The sequence below is a fragment of the Protopterus annectens genome, chromosome 7.part1, assembly GCF_019279795.1.
Source record: "Protopterus annectens isolate FY-2018-M chromosome 7.part1, PAN1.0, whole genome shotgun sequence".
NCBI lineage: Eukaryota > Metazoa > Chordata > Ceratodontiformes > Protopteridae > Protopterus > Protopterus annectens.
In genome coordinates this window covers 406,177,301-406,197,222 of record NC_056740.1, presented here as the reverse complement: position 1 = coordinate 406,197,222, position 19,922 = coordinate 406,177,301, and the positions used below count along the sequence as shown (strand labels likewise).

Here is a 19,922-nt window from a genome sequence, read left to right as displayed (position 1 = left end):
GGAACAATCTACTTCTATGTTGGTAGTATTCTTTAGGTTCTAGGTCATAAACAGAATTATATAAGTCACAATAAACATAGTAACAATTACATTTGTAATATTTTGTAAACAACTTACAATATCTCAGCAACCACTCAAGTTACACACATACTATCAGCAGCATTTTATTCATCTAGCTGAGAGCTTTCATATGAGGCAAACGAGTTCTGTCTGTGTTACTTGGTTGTTGAGATATTTAGAAAAATGTGAAAATTATATCTATATAAATTCATATCATAAAAACAGTTAATATACATTTACCTACACTAGGCAGAGGTCAAATATTAATGCAGTTGAGTGTGCCATTTTCTAAGATTTAAAATTAAATCTTTTAAAACCTTGTACATAGCATGGTTTTGGAATTATTGATGCAAATATGAACAAGCAATATTTGACACCTAGAGGTGTCCGTAGGAGTTAACTGCAGACACACCTGTAGGCATCACTCGGATGTAATGAGTTCATCTTAGAATGTTGTTGGTACCAATGGAGACATTGTTTTTGGCTTTAGTGAGCGTAGTAAGGACATGTTCCCCTCGTAATGACCAGTAGGAGGATGGTTGTGGGTATTTTATGGGTGTGGTAAGAGCAGATTGGTGGGGACATTTGAACTTTTCGGCCAGCAGGATTGCTATAGTTTCAGGCTGGGTGTAAGTGTTGCCATTCATGATTAACTCAGCATATTGCTGAGCATTTCCCCTGAGGTTACAAACATAATTAAAAAAAACTTATGGTTATCTTTTATCTGGGTTGCTATCTTTACCTCATAGTATGCTCTGACAGATTTGACCAGCTCTATAATTAATTTTTTTAGACTGGTGAGTGTCTTTTTACACTGTTTTGTCTGTTCCTTCTTGGCTTTGGAGAGGATTTTTTTTCCTTTTGTTGAATAGGCTTTTTATTCTAGGATTCCACTAGGGTGGTTTATTTTTGCCAGTAATCATAGGTTTGACTCAGACAGGACCTGCCTCCTCTATGCAGCTATAAATGTGGTTAAACAGTGCTTTTGTGTACAGCTCAGAGTAGGCCTCAGTGTCATCCAGGTTTGGAGGGGCTTGGAAGTTTAATAAGCTGTGACTTAGTTTGAGGTACTCCACCTTGGCAAAGTTCTTAACAGGTCTGGAGTTTGATGAGAGCTGTAGGTTAGTTTTAATACTAAAGTAGATCATTTTTTGGTCAGATCTTACCAGGGAGTAGTTAATGCATGGGAGGGAGCAGCATCCCTCCATGTTCATGAGTACTAGGTCTAGGATATTTGCCCCTCTAGTTGGGCAGCTAACTAGTTGCTCCAGGTTGTTTGCACTGATGAAGTCCAAAAACCTTTGAGCAAGTGAATTATGGGTCATGTAAGTCTCCAGGTTTATGGAGGTGTAGTTGAAGTCACCTATAGGTATGGTGTTAGGCTGAATGTTAAGAGATTCCAGTAGATTTCGGTAGGAGGTATGGTTTCCAGGCTCATATTAGGGGGATCTGTAGTTAGCTAGGATATGATAGAGGGTCTCACCTGTGGTTAGTTTGACATGGAGCAGCTCAAGCAAGGACTGCAACAGTCATCCCTCTGCACAGTGGGGGCCAATCAACTGACCCAGGGAACTACAGACCCATAAGCTTGACCAGTCTTATCTGCAAGGTCATGGAGAGAATCATCATGGATCTGGCTAGCAGTGTACTTGTCCTTTATGAACTCTGAGATACCTCCTCCCTTTGTTTTATCCTGAGCTGAGGGGGATCAAAATGTATGAAAGGCATTGTAGCCGTTGATAGCTGGGTTGCTTTCTATGGTTCTGACCCATGTTTCTATGACTGCACACATGTCTGAATTTTCCAGGGTGAGGAATGCTTCCAGGGAGTGCAGTTTTTTATTTAAACTTCTAGCACTGAGCAGCAGTACCTTTAAGTATCATGAGTGATTTTTGTTTGGGTGGAGGGTTTAACAACTTGACATGGCCTAAAAAGGGCACTATGGGGATAGATAAAGTTTTTGCCAGTTTCCGGAAGCAAAGTGTGACAAGTGCAAACCATCTCTGGCAAAGCAAAAAATAAATATACTTTTAGACATAAATTGTCTAAATAGCAGTACTATTAGGGAAAGGGTTTTTGGTAAAATTATGTCTAGGGTTAGGGTTAAGGGCAACGTCAGTTAGTGTTATCACACAACAATAAGGCAGTACGAGAGGGCAGGACGGAACCTTACTCACTTACTAATACAGTATCCTAAGTGCTTGTCTAAAGAGATTTTATAATTACAACTGTGCTCTCAATAAAGCAGCCAGAGTGACTATAACAATCGGTAAAATGCATTTATAAAAATTAAAGGGAGGCTCATAACAAACAATAACACTGAAGCTAGGCACCCACCATGCAGGCTAGAGAAGCTACAATTGGCTTATACTAAAAAAGAAAATTCCCCTAGACATGTTACCCTGTAGTGAAACAATGAAAGCAAAAACTTATCCATGCAGTTCAGAGATGCAAGAGGAAATATTTGGAAGCAATCTGAATTTCGGGGGGGCATAAGACTTCATTAACACCCTCATAGTTAAGAATTACTGTGCATTTTCTGTAATGGAATTGTGATAATTATAAAAATCAAAGGGGAATCTGAAAAAGTCAGTCATCGCCGATCACAGCGGGCAGTAGCCAATCAGTGTTTGCATGTTTACATCATTCTGTCGAAGCAAGATCCCAATCAGATAAGGTAAGACAAGTAACATTGTATCGATTGCTCAGACTTGAAAAGGAGAGGAGATGCTTCTCTGAGTGTAAGTGAAGGTGCAGAAACCCCTACCAGTGTTTTGTTCCTTAGAAGACATGCCTGAATGGGCGTACCTTCGTTGAAGGTTGTGCATCAGGGCCGGCAACTCGGCACGTAAAAAATCTACTGCCAATCATTAGCGGACCGGAGTTCTGCTGTGGCGACCCCTAACCAGGAAAAGCTGAAAGACACAACAACATCAGCTGCTGGATAGAACAGCATAACAGAGGAATGAACTGTTCGGAAACTATCCAAAACCATATTAGTCACAGGTTTTCACAAATCTCTTCCCCCACAGGGCACTCAAAAAGAAAAGGGGGAAGAGGAAAGGTGAAAAACAGCACGTTTATACAAAACAGGTAAGGACACAAATACACAGAAAATGATTTTGTATTTATTTCTGTATTGCTTATTTGCATCACTGTATCTTTTTAGGACACTGCTGTGCATCTAGATTAAAACTATATAGCATTTTTGAAGAATATTGATAGGTGAAAATAAGTTTTGATATTAGAGGCTAACAAAGGTAGCAGCTGATAATTCAAATCCGTTTTGTTAGCCCTTAAAAGGTTCCAAGGTATAGCTTTTGGACTCTCTTGAGGGGATAAAGGTTTGTATTGCTGATGTCAGTGGCTACTGAATATAGCAGGTGATAATTTATACCAGTCTTGTTACCCATAAAAAAATCTACCCATTTCGTAGCAGGCAGTTAAATAACACAGAAAGTTACAGGTGGGTAGTAGAAAAGGTAAAAAAACAACAATGTTCTGATTCAGACTACAGCACGTTTGGAAGCTGCTGTAATAAAGGCAGAAGACTGCATTAGTACATATACAGTAAAGAATTACAGTGCACTTGTATATTCTGTGCATGCCTTGTCCAAAAAACAAAAAGATGAGATGTTTCAGCTACTCTGTGGGTTCATAGGTTCTTAGGTTCATACTAGGCTATATGCCCTAGGGCATTTATAAGCCTAGCCAGAGTTGTGTGGCTTTCACCACCCCTTAGGTTGAAGAATACTATACCCATTAGTTTGCCATGCCTCTGTCCAGCAGTGATAGAGAGATGATCCCCGGGGTAAACCTACGATCTCCCGTCCACTGGTCAAGATTCCTCTTGAACAGATCCAGCGAGGTGCTCTGTCTCACATGGACCAGGATTCTGTTCCACAGCATAGGGAGTCTCTGGGTGATGAATCTGTCCCTCCAGCATGTCCTATTTATATCCGTGTTGAGGTTTAAGTCTCTTGCTCTTGTGGCTCTGGTGGATTTGGATTTTTTGAGGTGGAGCATGTCCATTAATTCCGGGTTGGACATGGCCTTGTATGTCAGGCACAGGTCACCTCTGAGCAGACGGTATGCGACTGAATAGAGCTGGAGTTTCTTCAGTCGGGCAGCATATGGCATATTTTTGAGCCCCTTTATCCTTTTGGTGAGGAACTTTTGGGGTCTTTCCAATTGCTGCAGGTGTCGGGTAAGATACATTCCGAATGGGGCATTGTACTCAATCATTGGTCTGATAAGTGAAGAGTACAGGGGAACAATGACCTCCCTTGATCTGGATGTGAATCCCTTCATAATCAGGTGGGCAATGTAGAAGGTCCTCCTAACCACTTTGGCAATGTGAGTGTCAAAAGAAAGGTTACTGTCAACTTGGGTCCCCAGGTCCCTGATAACCTCTTCTGTGCTTAATGGATTGCCACCTATGTGGTAACTTGGGGTTACCTTGTTTTTACCAAAGGGTATTACTATACATTTTTTGGCATTTAGCTTAAGGCCATGGCTCTGGCACCAGTTATCCATTTCTATGAGACCTCTCTGAAGGATATCTGTGTCTGATGGATTTTCAACTATGGCGCCCAGTTTGCAGTCATCTGCAAACTTTGTCAGCCACAATCCTCCTATGTTTGCCTGCACTTCTGAAAAGTATATGCTGAACAATAGGGGGCCCAGGACTGAGCCCTGTGGGACACCGCTTGTGACCGGCTTGGAGTCTGACATGGCACCAGCAACTCTAACCCTGTGGGTTCTGTCCTTGAGCCAGTCTGCAACCCATCTTGTGACATATGGGTTTACATTTAAGCTGGTGAGCTTTTCTATGATACCCGAGTGGGGTATTGTGTCGAAAGCTTTTGCAAGGTCAAGGTAGGCTGTGTGAACTGCCTTACCCTCATCAATGGCCTTGGTGACTGTTTCAAAAAAGTCGACCAAGTTCAAGAGGCATGATCTGCCCTTGACAAAGCCGAATTGGGTAGGATCCAATGTCTGTAGGTCCCCTATGTCTTTATTTATGAGTTCCATTATGATCCTCTCCATAGCTTTGCAGACCAGGCTTGTTAAGCTTATGGGGCGGTAATTACCAGGGTCCGTAGAAGCACCACCTTTGTGGAGTGGGACCACAGTTGCCGTCGCCACTCTTTGGGTCGAGTGTATCCTGTGGTAAGGCTAAGATTAAACAGCAGCCTTATGTGTGGGTTTAGTTCCTCATTGAGTTCGTGTAGCACACAGCCGGGGACACCATCCGGTCCCATTGATGCTGTGTTTTTAGCTTTAGAGAGAGCAGCTCTCACCTGGGCATTTGAGATGATTGGGAGGCTACACTCTGCTGGGATAGATATTTCTCCTTTTGGGGGGGGGGGGGAGAAATTTTCACTGAACCTGTCTGCCAGTATGTTTGCAATGTCTGTGGGTTCAGTGATTTTTGTATCATTTTGGACTAATTCTGAGCATATATGGGAGTTTCCACCCAGATTTCTAACATAGCTAAAGAAGGCCTTATGATTGTCTTTTGAGTCCTTGGCGATTTTTCTCTCAAAGTTGGCCTTGGATGATTTTATGAGTGATCGTAGTTTTTTACTAGTATTGATCAGAGATGTCTTCCCTTTTAGGGATTTTGCTCTATCTTGTAGTAGCTTTCTCCTCTTGTTGTAAAGTTTGTTTATGGCTGGGGTCCACCAGATTGGGTGCTTGCCTTTGGTGGAAAGGGTCTTGATTTTATTTGGGATTGCTTGATCCATGCAATCCTGGAGGTGCTCGTAGAAAGCATTTGTAAGGGATTCAGCAGCGTGGGTTGTGGTTTCCAATGGCTCAGGGGCCTTGAAGGATACCACACCAGTCTTAAGAAGTGTGAAGTTGACTTTTGAGAAGTTCTTCACTGTGGTCTTTTTTGTTGGGGGTGGGGGCGAGATGTGGATCTCCAGTGAGATTAGTTTATGGTCTGATCTCACCAATGAGGGATATACTTCCGGTGTGGAGCATTTTGTCCCCATGTTTGTGATGATCAGGTCTAGTATATTTTCACCTCTTGTGGGAATGGTGACAAGTTGTTCCATAGCATTTGAGTTTATGAACTCCAGGAACCTTTGGGCTAGGGTATTGGGGCTTGAGTAATGTTCCCAGTCTATGTTTGGGTAGTTGAAGTCACCCAATATGATGGTGTTTGGAGAGACATTTATACTCTCCAGTGTCTTCAGGAAGGCTGTGTGGGGTTCCTGAGTTTGAGAGGGTGGCCTGTAACATGCTACAAACTGTAGAGCAGTTTTGCCTATGGTTAATTGCACCTGAATGGTCTCTGATGCTTCGTGAGTTGCCACCAGCCTGGAGGTGTGGGTATCCTTGATGAATATGGATACACCCTCCTTTTGTGGTGCAGTCCGGGTTTTGGGGCGAACGCATGATATGAGGTAAAACCTGATAGTGCCGGGGTGCTCTCAGGAGCCTTGAACCAGGTTTCAGTCACAGCACAGACATCTATGTTCTCCATACTGAGGAGGGCTTCGAGGGCATGCATCTTGAGATTTAGACTTCTGGCATTGAGCAGCATTACCCTTAGTTTTTTTCCATTATTGTTTTCTAGGTTGGTGGGTTTAGAATTTGAGCCTTGTCTAAAAAAGGCACTATGGGGGTGGCAAGAGCCTTTGCCAATATCCGGAAACCCAGGGGTGACAGGTGCAAGCATTCCCTTGCGAAGCAGCGTGGCTTGTCAAGCATGTCATTCCAGGCAGACAGACATTGGATCCCCTTAGAATGACACCAGAAATTAAGCCAGTTATTAAAACTGATCATTTTGTCTCTGTATTGTGGCATCATTCTTGATGAAGGTAGGATACTGCTCAGGGTCAGGGTCATACCAGCCTGGGCTACATAATCTGAGAGCTCCTTTATGTCTCTTTTCATGTAGTCCAGGGAGGTACGTCTCAGGTCATTCACACCGGCATGGACAATGACTGAGTCATACTTGTACTTGCTGTGGAGTGACCTGAGTGCTCGTGTTATATGGCAGATTCTAGCGCTCAACAGGCAGCTTACTGTGACCCTCTCCTTGTTCAGTCTGGTGAGTGGGACGTCAGTGTGTCTGACTATGGAGTCACCTATGACAAGTGTGTCTGGCATTGTGTTTGGCCTTAAGGGCTGTGACTGATTTGCACACTGACTTTGTGATCTATGTGTTGCTTGTGTTATGTCATGAGGTGGCAGTTGTTTGGGTGTCTGCTTTGGAGGCCTCTGCTGTTTTGGTAGATTTTTGATCAGTGCCTCCGAGTATGTCTTTGTGTGTTTATGTGTTTGATTTGTAGTTGTGATAGTTCTATGTGAGACTGGGTTTATGGTGTGTGTGGTTACCTTCTCCTCCTGTCTGGTTTTGCCAGTCCTGTGTTGAGAGAGCTCAGCCTTCAGTTTGGCTATATAGTTGCATCTCTCGCATGTATTTGTGCTTTGTGGGAGGAGGAGAGGGTTGTCTGTGTACATGAGGCAATTGTAACATTGCCTCAATATTCCCAGATTCACCAGCTGAGCAGGAGAGGACGCTAGCAACTGACCCTTTGACATGCTAGAAGAAATGAAAAAGTTTGCTGTGTAACTGAGTCAGAAAGGACCTATAGGGAAGTGGGTACTCAAGGGGGTTTTAAGCTAGTGAAGTACTTTGTATAATATAGAAGTGCTTTACCTGACTAAAAATGCTTTAGGAACAAGTGCTGAGCTTTACAGATAGAGAATAGACTGTTTAGATTACAAGTAGAGCAGTTCTAAGGGAAAAATGAAGAGCAGACTTTACGGAGCCAGAAATAGTTTAACCTTGTTTAACCGGCGCTGCCCGATGGTGCTCTAGTGGCAACTCCGCGCTAAATGCAGAAAAGGCAATAAGTCAGTAGTACAGGCTAGCACAATTTAGTGGGCAGACAAACAATTAAATTAAACAGCAAACAAACACTTTTCAACTTGAATTAGACTAATTTCGACTAAAATGTACTTTTAAGTGCAGATAATAAAAAAATGCAGTAAATAACTATGAAAACAGTTAAAGCTTGCTCTAGGTAAGCAGTAGAAGGTAAAACAAATATAAAAAACAGCAGGATACTTAATCAGGAAAGCAGTCGCTTTTTTTTCAGACTAGGATCCTCCTCATCAACTGCATTATTTGTAACAGCTATGAAACCTTTATTTGGAAAAACAAGGCAATGGGTGTTTCATTCTAGTCATTCAGTTACTAATCTATGAACCTATGAACCTACTCGTAAAATGTGTGGTAACTATTATTGCAGTAGCTGTCAAAAAGAATTAAAGCCCCTGGTTTTGATGGGATGACAACTAAATACTTTATAGCCATTAAGTCAGAATCAGCACCATGTTTGCAACAATTAACTCATTTGATGACTTCTTTCTATGTAAGAAACCAATAATTACTTTGATTAAGTAAGGGAGACAGTCCAGACCGGATCCACGTCACTATATGCCCACAGATTTTCTTAATACAGATTACTGAATTCTGTGAAAAGTAATTAATAAAAGTATTTTTATGACTGCAAACTTTATGCAGCCATGACATTTCTATTTTGTCTTTCAGAATTAATTTCAATACTTACAATTGTAATAATAATACTTCAGCAATATAAGGTAGCATTTGATATTCCAACTAGATATTACTTGATAGTAATTTTGCAATATAATGGCATCCCTACTTTGTCTGTTATAGATATAAAGAATATTTATTCTGATATTATAACTAGGCAAAATGTAAATAGTATACTTACTTCCTATTACCAAATTAGAAATGTGGGTTAGACAAGGATCTCCCTCATCAACTGCATTATTTGTGACAGCTATGAAGCCTTTATTTGGAAAAACAAGGCAATGGGTATTTCATTCTAGTAATTCAGTTACTTCATGCATACATGGGACCTCACGGAAGTGAGTACAATATAGTACAATGCTTTACACCAATCTAAAGTAAAGACAGTGGCATATTTGCAGGTGGGGGGGGGGGGCTCACATCCCCTGTACTTAAATATACCAATTCAATGTTTGCAACAACTTGAAGATGGGAGACAATTTCCTCAAAAGAGGAATCACTTCAGATGCCTCCTCAAATCTACTCAGTCCCTAACACATGTACTCAGGAAAAATACACTGGCACAACTAACACCCACGTCCAAAAATCAAACAAAACCCACCAAATTAACAGACACGAAAGGTAAACTACAACATAATCTTTGAAAACGTATCCTTTACTGTGGCATTATTATCAGTCACACATATCAGCATTTGTACAGTGCCAAAAAGCAGTCGACCTTCTGTACATTGCCATAAATATCACGATTTAATATAAGTCATACTTGGATTAATAATTAATTGTAAAAAAAATTGAATAATCTATCCATTTGAGCATTATTTTAATTTTTTAGGTATTGTATGTAGTGTAGATATACATACTATGTGCTTTCTTACAGATGTATGCCCATATGTCAAAAAATCATCATATCAAAGAGCAGGTGCTCAAATACAACCTGTCAATCACTGGCCAATAAAAAAGTACAAAAAAACAGAAAAACATTTTTGTTTTGTTTGCAGGGAAGGGCAAGCTCCCCAGCACCCCAACACTCCCTACTAACTATATATACCAACTCTGAAATTACACTACGGTGGAGAAATGGCACATTTCCTGATCCCCACTGTGCTGCAATCTCACACAGAAAAAAAGCCAGTGCATGCAATAAGCTGAATTTTGATCAGCTGTACTGGCTTTTCTCTGTTCAACAAGTTGACTTGTTAATGAATAATATGTAATTGCTTATTACATACAATTATGATAAAGGTTTGGTAAAATCAAAGGCGGATAATAATTCAAAATTCTTCTCTTTAGATAGTTATTTGAATATGCAAAAGATGTTCCTGTTCTCACTGGTTTTATTTCCAGTACAAAATATTTTGTTACTTCCAGGCAATATCTTGGTTGAATATGAATACTCATCATTTTATTAATTGTTTTGGAGTGGAGGTTCTCTGTTAATCTATTGGATGAAGTTTCATTGCCCCTGTTTTTGTGATGGGTTTGGGTTTGCCAGATATTCAGCACTATGTAAATTTAGTATTTACTGAATATAAAAGACTGAAGGATAAGTGGTACAAAAAACAAATGACTATTAAATAAAAAAAAAACACTTTGACAGCAGGAATGGTAGGTGAAGAAACAACACCTGGTCTTAGTATTAATAAACTTTAATATCACAATTTCATCTTAAAAGACTTCTTCAGAAATTAAATTCTACAACTACATCACTAACTTTTAAAACAACTTTTAACCAATAAAAACAATCAATAAAAAATAATTATCATCCAATTAATTTATAGACCTCATAAATAAAGAAAACCTTCTAAAATTATCTTAAAATGCATTTTACTCTATATATAATAATATACAAATTCTTACAAACAATATAATTTAATTTTCAACCTTTGTTCTTTTAAAAAGCATGTTATATTAATAGCCTCATCAAGTCCTGGAAACTTATCTGCACCAAGTCATATTTGCCACTCTTTTTCAAAGGTTTCTAGCTTATTTTTGCAACACCCACCCCTCATGTCCATTGGTACTTGTGTTATTACAGAAAAAAGAAACTTTTTATATTTTTCACAAATCAAGGTGTGTTTATATAAGGCATTATTAGAATCCTTAATTTTAATGGAATAAGGATGTTCTTTAATACATTGTTCCAGGCTTTGGGTAGTCATTCCTATATTTTATTTATTTTACGTTTGTTAACTGCGTTAGTCTGACTGAGCTTTTGGCTCATTTTTAGCAGAGACCCGGGGAGAAAAGCTCCTCAGAGAATAGAATTTAACAAAATTCACTTACAGTCAGCAAATGAATTGCTATCAGGTTACAATAGCAAATGAAATGATTAATAGCAACACGATAGATTTTTAGGTATAGACAGATATATGCAAAGGCTGGATGGAAAGAGGCTCTGCAGTGCAATAAAACTTAACAAAAAATCAGTTAATCAGCAAAAATTTACAAACAGCTTAAAATGGCATATTAAATTAATAAGACCTGTGTGATTGTTGATAGGTTTAGAGAGGTTATATACAGAAGTAGGATGGAAGATATAGGGAAGTAAAAGAGGTGATGTCCATAAAGACAGACAGGTTGAAGTGAATGTTTTTATGGGAGCAGTCTGATATAATATAGATGAGAGTAGGTGTATGGATAGTAGTTTCAGGGGGGGTGACTACAATGATAATACATTGATGAATACAACTATATAAAAGGCTCAACATTTCCCAATATGAACAACTGCTGAACTTTCACAAGTAAAGTGTATTTCCAAATAAATAATATATTCAGTATGTTCAAAAGCTATATAAGTGGGGACATATATAAACCTACACACTGTATACATACCACAAGCATACATCCCTTTACTTTTACTAGTGTAAGGTGTTTCTTCTCCTACCACGCCTGCTGTTGAAGCATTTTTTATTTAATATTTATTGAATATAAACAAGCAAGGATTTATATGAAGATGGCAAGTCTTATAACTAGTAATAAACTGCCAGAAGAATGGCTTGTAGTTATCAAATCAACAGAATTTTTAATAAACATATAATGATGCATAAAAAAGTAATACAATTTGAATGTATTAAATGTTCCATGTTTTAAGAATTCTGCTAATTATTTTCCAGTCAGTAAATGTATGTTCTCTGGCAGACAATCCTTTTCATGCAAAGACTTAACAAGCTGTGTTGAGACAAATAACTGAATGTACTTGTACCAAATAGTCCAAAACCCAGTATGTTATATCCAAAAAGTTATGTTGTTTGTAAATAAAATATTGGAATTTAATAAAAGATTAGTTAAAGTTCATAATAAATTGCATTTATAAAACAAGTGATTCAACTGCCATGGAATTAAAATTGTTTAGTGAAATGAAGCATTTCTAGATAATGATTAGGCTAATCATTTTATAACATGTTTAATGCCATACTACAGTCTATAATTTATTAGTTCAACTGAATACAATATAAAGCATTCATTTCTTACCATGTAAATGCAATTACCATCCTTCGGTGTTTGTGTTGTGAATATTACATTTCAAACATATAACATAGTTGGTGGAGATTTTCCAAGTTTTATCAGTAATGGGCAAAAACTAATCATTTAATCAGACTGACATATGGTACAAACATATCCTATGAACCAAAGGTATTATTATTATTTGTTATACTGACTGGTCTACAAAAGTAGTTGAATTCTAAGATCATTTTGTCATCTGTGATAACTAAAACATATTTATTTGCACAGAAAAATCTAAGCCATTGCCTGTGCTTCCACTGGATGATTGTTAGCAAACATATATGAATATGTTATTACTTTAATAAATTTAATGACATGCGTCATTGACATTTAATAACCTGTAAAAATTAATTTTTTGCAATGAAGATATTTTACATTCCTGTAAAAATAAATCATTTGCAATGAAGATATTTTACATTTTTTATTTATAGGTCATCATCATCATCTTTCAGCTTTTCCCGTTAGGGGTCGCCACAGCGGATCATCTCTTTCCATTTCTTCCTATCGTCTGCATCTTGCTCTGTCACACCAACCGCCTGCATGTCCTCTCTCACCACATCCATAAACCTTATCTTAGGCCTTCCTCTTTTCCTCTTACCTTCTTACCTTCCCAATATACCCATCATCCCTCCTCAGCACATGTCCAAACCAATGCAATCTCGTCTCTCTTGCTTTGTCTCCAAACTGTCCAACATGAGCTGACCCTCTAATATACTGATTCCTAATCCTGTCCATCCTAGTCACACCGAGTGCAAATCTTAACATCTTTAACTCTGCCACATCCAGCTCTGACTCCTGCCTTTTTGTCAGTGCCACTGTCTCCAACCCATATAACATAGCTGGTCTCACTACTCTCTTGTAGACCTTCCCTTTCACTCTTACTGGTACCCGTCTGTCACAAATCACTCCTGACACTCTTCTCCACCCATTCCACCCTGCCTGTACTCTCTTCACCTCTCTTCTACATTCCCCATTACTCTGAACTGTTGATCCCAAGTACTTAAACTTGTCCACCTTTACCAACTCTACTCCCTGCATCCTCACCATTCCTCTACCCTCCCTCTCATTTACACACATATATTCTGTCTTAGCCCTGCTGACCTTCATTCCTCTCCTCTCTATGCATATCTCCACCTCTCCAGGGTCTCCTCAACCTGGTCCCTACTCTCACTGCATATCACAATGTCATCTGCAAACATCATAGTCCACTGGGCCTACTGTCAGATCTCATCTGTCTACCTGTCCATCACCACTGCAAATAAGAAAGGTCTTAGAGCTGATCCTTGATGTAATCCCACCTCCACCTTAAACGGATCTGTCACTCCCACTGCAGTCCTCACCACTATGCAGCCCTTTTATTTCTTTTTCTTATTACAGTTTATTCACATTTTTTCTTCGCTCCATTTTGGTGTCTGAGCATATATATTAGCTTATTAATATTTAATAATACAATGCATGATGATTTTATGTACAGTGATTATAATAAAATAATATAAATATATGTGTGTGCATAGGTTGTTGTTTGTTCACTTCTGAGTGTACATACAAAATGTCATCAGATACGGAAACACTCAAATCGATCCATAATCAGCTACATTTGCCATAGTTTCATGCAGTTTTACTGTTATGAAGAGTTGAGGGAGTTTCAATTGCACTTTTAAAAGATGACAGGGGTTATTTTACAATTCCTATCCTGAAACTATTGGACGTCAGAGATGAGAGTATTGAAACCACAGATTTGTGTACTTTTAGTCATAAGTAGAAACACTGAGAGTAAGAACTGCAAAATGTATTTACAATGTACTTAAACATGATGACAAGCTTGTATGAAGCTTTAAATAAAAAGCAACTTCATTTAAGAATGGACGCTTCAACTTCATGGGCATTATCTTCTGAAGCCACCACTCCATGTCCCCTGTCTTGGTGATTTATAACCAACTTCTTAACCTGTGACTTTTAATGACTTCTTTTAACCAACAATAAGATTATAACCAAAGTTCCAAAACACTGAACCTTGAATATGCTACAAATTAGCCTGCTTTGCAATAACCCTAGTGTGAAAATATAGGGAGGCTGGCATTTACTGTTTTTTAAATTTAAACAAATTATCCTCATAATTAACATATTCTTTGTCAACAAACCATAGATTCCAACTATGTTTTCTACAAAATGGATGCTATTGCATTCACATCAGAATGGAATGTAATTTAAACTTTCCTTCATCAGTAATGTTTTGTTTTCCTTTAGGAGCGTATTTGAAATATTAATCACTGCATCAGTATTTTCGTGAGAATAATCTATTTTGACATTTATCATTGAAGTAAAATAGTTGTCACATGTTTATTTTTCCAATTTTTTTTTTGTGCACTGTGCTCCTTCTAATAGGGACTAAAGGCGTTGCATTATAAAAATTCTGAGAATATTAATTTTTACGAATAGTACCTAATGATATGGGAAAATGAAGTGTTGGATGAACTTTTATCTGTGGTGAAAGGATTAGAAGTGCAAGAACCAGTAGTCTATAAAATGGATTTTGGCTGTTGCCCCCCCCCCCATTTATGTTTATGTTTCCTTGTATTTTATACATTCTTAGAGTTATAAGAAGGCTGAAATGAATATTAGTCTGATTCTATGTAAACTCTCATTTAAGCTAATAGTTCCGTGTCATTAGGACATGGAGTTTTCAAGCTTTAAGCCTCTTCTCATGTTTAACCATAGAGGTAGTGAAAAACATTCACCAAAGTTAAATAGTGGTCATGCTAGTTTGTTTTACTTCTACAGTGAATACTAAAATATAACATTCATAAAAATCAATGCTTTGACTCACACATAGTATAGGCTGCCTTTATAGGTTAACTCACACTTAGTATAGGCTGCCTTTATAGGTTAACTCACACATAGTATAGGCTGCCTTTATAGGTTAACTCACACATAGTATAGGCTGCCTTTATAGGTTAACTCACACATAGTATAGGCTGCCTTTATAGGTTAACTCACACATAGTATAGGCTGCCTTTATAGGTTAACTCACACATAGTATAGGCTGCCTTTATAGGTTAACTCACACATAGTATAGGCTGCCTTTATAGGTTAACTCACACATAGTATAGGCTGCCTTTATAGGTTAACTCACACATAGTATAGGCTGCCTTTATAGGTTAACTCACACATAGTATAGGCTGCCTTTATAGGTTAACTCACACATAGTATAGGCTGCCTTTATAGGTTAACTCACACATAGTATAGGCTGCCTTTATAGGTTAACTCACACATAGTATAGGCTGCCTTTATAGGCTGCCTTTTGAATTAATGTCCACATGCATCAGTACTTTTGCATTTGATTGCAGTAATAATAAAGCTGTCTTCAGTGGGACAAGACAGGTGCCACAGTAAGATACAGGCTTGGATTCAGAGACTAATGCCACACATCTGAGATGTACTCCTTTTTGAAGGTCTACTAGATGAAGAGTCACAACTGATCAAAAATGTAGTAGTAGACACAGAATAACAGTGCTAGCATGAGAAAGGATTACATAATTAATGAGGAGTCCAGTGCTGATAGGGAAAGGGGTCCTACAGTGCTTAAAAGCAGGATCACCAGTACAGCATGGTGCGTGACCAACACGATGAATATCACAAGGAAGGCAGGCTAGCATGACCAAATTAATGTGCACTGTTGTATGCAATTTAGCATCACATGTCTGCAGCTTGTGACCATCCATCACAAGAAAGGCAACATAGTTGCCACCAGTTAGATCCGTGTGTGTGTGTGTGTGTGTGTGTGTGTGTGTGTGTGTGTGTGTGTGTGTGAGTGTGTGTGTGTGTGTGTGTGTGTGTGTGTGTGAGTGTGTGTGTGTGTGTGTGTGTGTGTGTGTGTGTGTGTGTGTGTGTGTGTGTGTGTGTGTGTGTGTGTGTGTGTGTGTGTGTGTGTGTGTGTGTGTGTGTGTGTGTGTGTGTGTGTGTGTGTGTGTGTGTGTGTGTGTGTGTGTGTGTGTGCGCACAGTCTACATATAAATGGAGAGGAGCTTGGGTGAATAAGATAGCATAAAAATGGAGAACAGCAGTTAGAGGGAATCTTCTTTATACAGTATCCCACCATGTTTATACAAGGGTATCCCTAAGGTATGGAAGGTGAGGGATGGAAGTTTTTTTAGTGAACTAGCCCCTATTCTGCATGTAGAAAATAAGTGGACATGAAGAAGTTAGTAAGGAAAGGATGTCTATGGAACAGATGAAGAAAGGCAGGTTGCAGAGGCAAACACACAAACATAAAACACAAACTCAGACAGACAGAGGAGGTAGAAGCTAAAAAAGTTGGGAGGACCGTAGATGGACACAGTCATGATGGAGAGGATTGGACATTGAACAAGGAATCAGGAAGGACATATAAGGGAGGGACGATACCAGGATGGGGATAGGGTAGTGTTATAGCACAGTTGCATGCCCATCTAACCCCAAGGGCAACAAACTCATGCATCACTTGCATGGGTGGTTGATGTTATGGGCTGGTTATTCCCCCTGATGGCTCAATGACTAAGACCTGCCAGTTACACAGTTCTATAAGCCATGTCATGGTCATTACTGCACAATTATGAAATAGAGGAAGTTAAGTAAAGATTCAGTGAAATTACAGCTTTACATTCTTAAGGAAGGATTTACAGATTTAAGGCAGAAGTTCTGCCTGGCTAAGTACCTTAACATGAATAACCAACCCTGTGTTACATATCAGTAAAACTAAGGTAGATGTTGTGATGCACATATAACTAGGAAACCAGGACACTGGCAAGACCTTGCACCAACTGCCTGTGGTTTTGTGGGGGGAGTGGGTGGACAACTGTTTATAATGAAAACCTTATAAATGAGGGGGAGGTGAGGTTCCAGGGTCACATGTTCAGTCATGACTACAGTAAATAATTGTGGGACAGGAGGCTTGCTCATAACACCAACTGCAACTTATAAATGGGTACATAAATGGCTGGGGAAGGACATGGCCAGAGTAAAGGATAGAACTGGGGAAGAGGTAGTGCATAGCTCTAGTTGCAGCAGCTGAAAGGGTGCATGAAGTAGGCTGTCGTCATAACTATGGACATCCTGCAGTATTCCCTGTATACCCAATGACTGACATAATTTGCCAGTAAGTGTTCAAGTAACAGCTTGGCCATCTAAGGGAGGTAATGGCTGGAAATGTCACTGTCTATGACAAAAAAAGTACCAGATGTCTGCCATACACAAGCATTATCAGGATCAGATGTGGCATTGACTGATACAGGATGTGAATGCTAAGGGTCACTATAGAAGGTCCTTAACAGGCTTAATGAAGGGTTACTGATATGATACTCCATGCAAAGACAAAAAACATGGGACATTGCAACAGACAGATCAACCACAGGTTGTAGACCACCAGCATTAACCATCTCATTCAGATTGAGTAGGATTTGGTGTGACTTACCAGACTTTGGGTATAGTCCTTCTTACCTGGGAGTGACTTGGATGTGGGAACTGAGCTGGCAGTAACCACCTGTGTGTCAGTTAGGGATGCACCAGGTAAGTGATACCCATTACAGTATAATATAGTACATTCCACTGCATGTGAAGGGAAGGACAAGCCATAGTACACCTGTATATCTGCCTTTCCAGGCCCCTTTGGCCTGCAACTGCAATCATCGGTGTGACAAGGTATGAAGATCAATGTAAATTATAGTTACTTTAATGTGTAGTACTGTACATGCCAAAGAGAGCTATAATGGCATACATGTGTGGGTAGATGATTTTGTTATGTGTGTTCCTGCTTTCATGCATTGCAATAGTGGAGGATCCATTACAACAGGGTAGCAGAGAGTTGATATCAGCAGGGCATCTCTGGCTAACAGTGATGGTAACATGCAAGTGGCATGGCGTGATGACACAGCGACATTGTCTGCAACTCTACAAGGAGAAAGGTCACCCTCAGTCATCTGTAGCACTACAGGCTGAACACACATCCTCACCAGGTCATGATGGACATCATTTATCTAAGAGTCCTTCACAGGCTCCACTCTGTGCCCCCAGCAAACACAGCATTTGAAATGTGCACAGCTTCTGTGGTACACATACCCACCATAAGGAGCAGATAAAGGAGGGTTAGGTGTAACCATGACTTAGACTATCCCTGACATGGCTATGACATTTAACATTAATCAGTGGATATGCAGGTCAGTGATCCAGTCATAATCTGCTACTACCCACATTACTGGGGGAATGATGGTGAGCATGCTCTGTGGACTCTAAGACTATGTGCAGCAAATGAACACCTAGCATGGAGTATGTAGGAACGGGAGCAGATAATACTTCAGAGGTTCTTGATGGCAAATTTAGTCTCCATAATTGATTCTAAGAGACACTGCAATCTCCCTCTGGTCTGCTGCTAGAGGCCACTCCTTCCATGCCTGTAGGGGATGTCCAGATACATGCAGGTTAGATAAAGACTTTTTCATGTTAAACTAAAAAGACTGTTAGTGATACAACATAACTGTCACATGTGGGCGCACAGCTTGCTCCCTCCATTTATGGTCTGTTATCACTTTGTTGGCAACTATGTCCATCAATGTTGGCAGTCAGTATGCCCTATCAGTGTTAAAACTTAAGGTCCTGTACTTCTATCCTTTCCTTACAATAGACCACATCAAGCTCTAACAGCACAAGTCAGTACAGTGGACACTGCCCACAATCATGTCATGACAGTTTGACTTTACCACTAGAGGATGTGATGCATGCCTCCCAACAGCCTCCCAGCGTATGATGAGTCCAGTGTGTTCACCTCCCATGACCTATCCCCTGTCATAGTTTTGCACCTGTCCATAAGATGATGATTGTGATCCATAACCCCCTTGCATGTTTGGCTAATGTGATGTCTGATGCACAGCATGGCCCATCCATAAACTAACTACAAACCCTGGGTGTGACAATGTATGCATTATTTTGTTTGGTTTTGTCTTTGTCATTGTTCATGACAGTGAACCACACATACCTCTTGGTCAGTGCTTCAACATATTATGCCTGCCTCTGTCTCAGAAGTAGTGTAGCTGGTGCACATTTCTTCCATGCCTTTCCCTCTGCTGTGGTACTGCTGCTCCATGGTCATCCCACCTCTGCCTTTGCTGTAGTACTGCTACTTCATGCTCATCCCACCTCTGCCTTGGCTGCGGTACTGCTGCTCCATGCTCATCCCACCTCTGCCTTGGCTATGGTACTGCTGCCACATGTTCCTCAACATCTCTCCCTCAGTGGTGGTACTGCTGCTGCATGCTCCTCCCACCTCTGCCTCTGCTGTGGTACTGCTGCTGCATGCTCCTCCCACCTCTGCCTCTGCTGTGGTACTGCTGCTGCATGCTCCTCCCACCTCTGCTTTGGCTGTGGTACTGCTGCTGCAGGCTCCTCCCACCTCTGCCTTGGCTGTGGTACTGCTGCCACATGTTCCTCAACATCTCTCCCTCAGTGGTGGTACTGCTGTTGCATCTCCTTCCACCACTTCCTCTGCTGTAGTATTGCTACTGCATGCTCTTCCCACCTCTGCCTCTGCTGTAGTATTGTTGCTGCATGCTCCTCCCACCTCTGCTGTGGTACTGCTGCTGCATGCTCTTCCCACCTCTGTCTTGGCTGTGGTACTGCTGCATGCTCCTCCCACCTCTGCCTCTGCTGTGGTACTGCTGCTGCATGCTCCTCCCACCTCTGCCTCTGCTGTGGTACTGCTGCTGCATGCTCCTGCCACCTCTATCTCTGCTGTGGTACTGCTGCTGCA

At 40.2% G+C, this 19,922-nt stretch overlaps 1 protein-coding gene across 1 annotated transcript in view; it reads right to left on the bottom strand.

The window, feature by feature from the left end:
• CDHR4 (cadherin related family member 4) overlaps positions 1 to 19,922 on the bottom strand; it is a 764,521-nt gene that overhangs the window by 567,457 nt on the left and 177,142 nt on the right. The window lies entirely within an intron of this gene.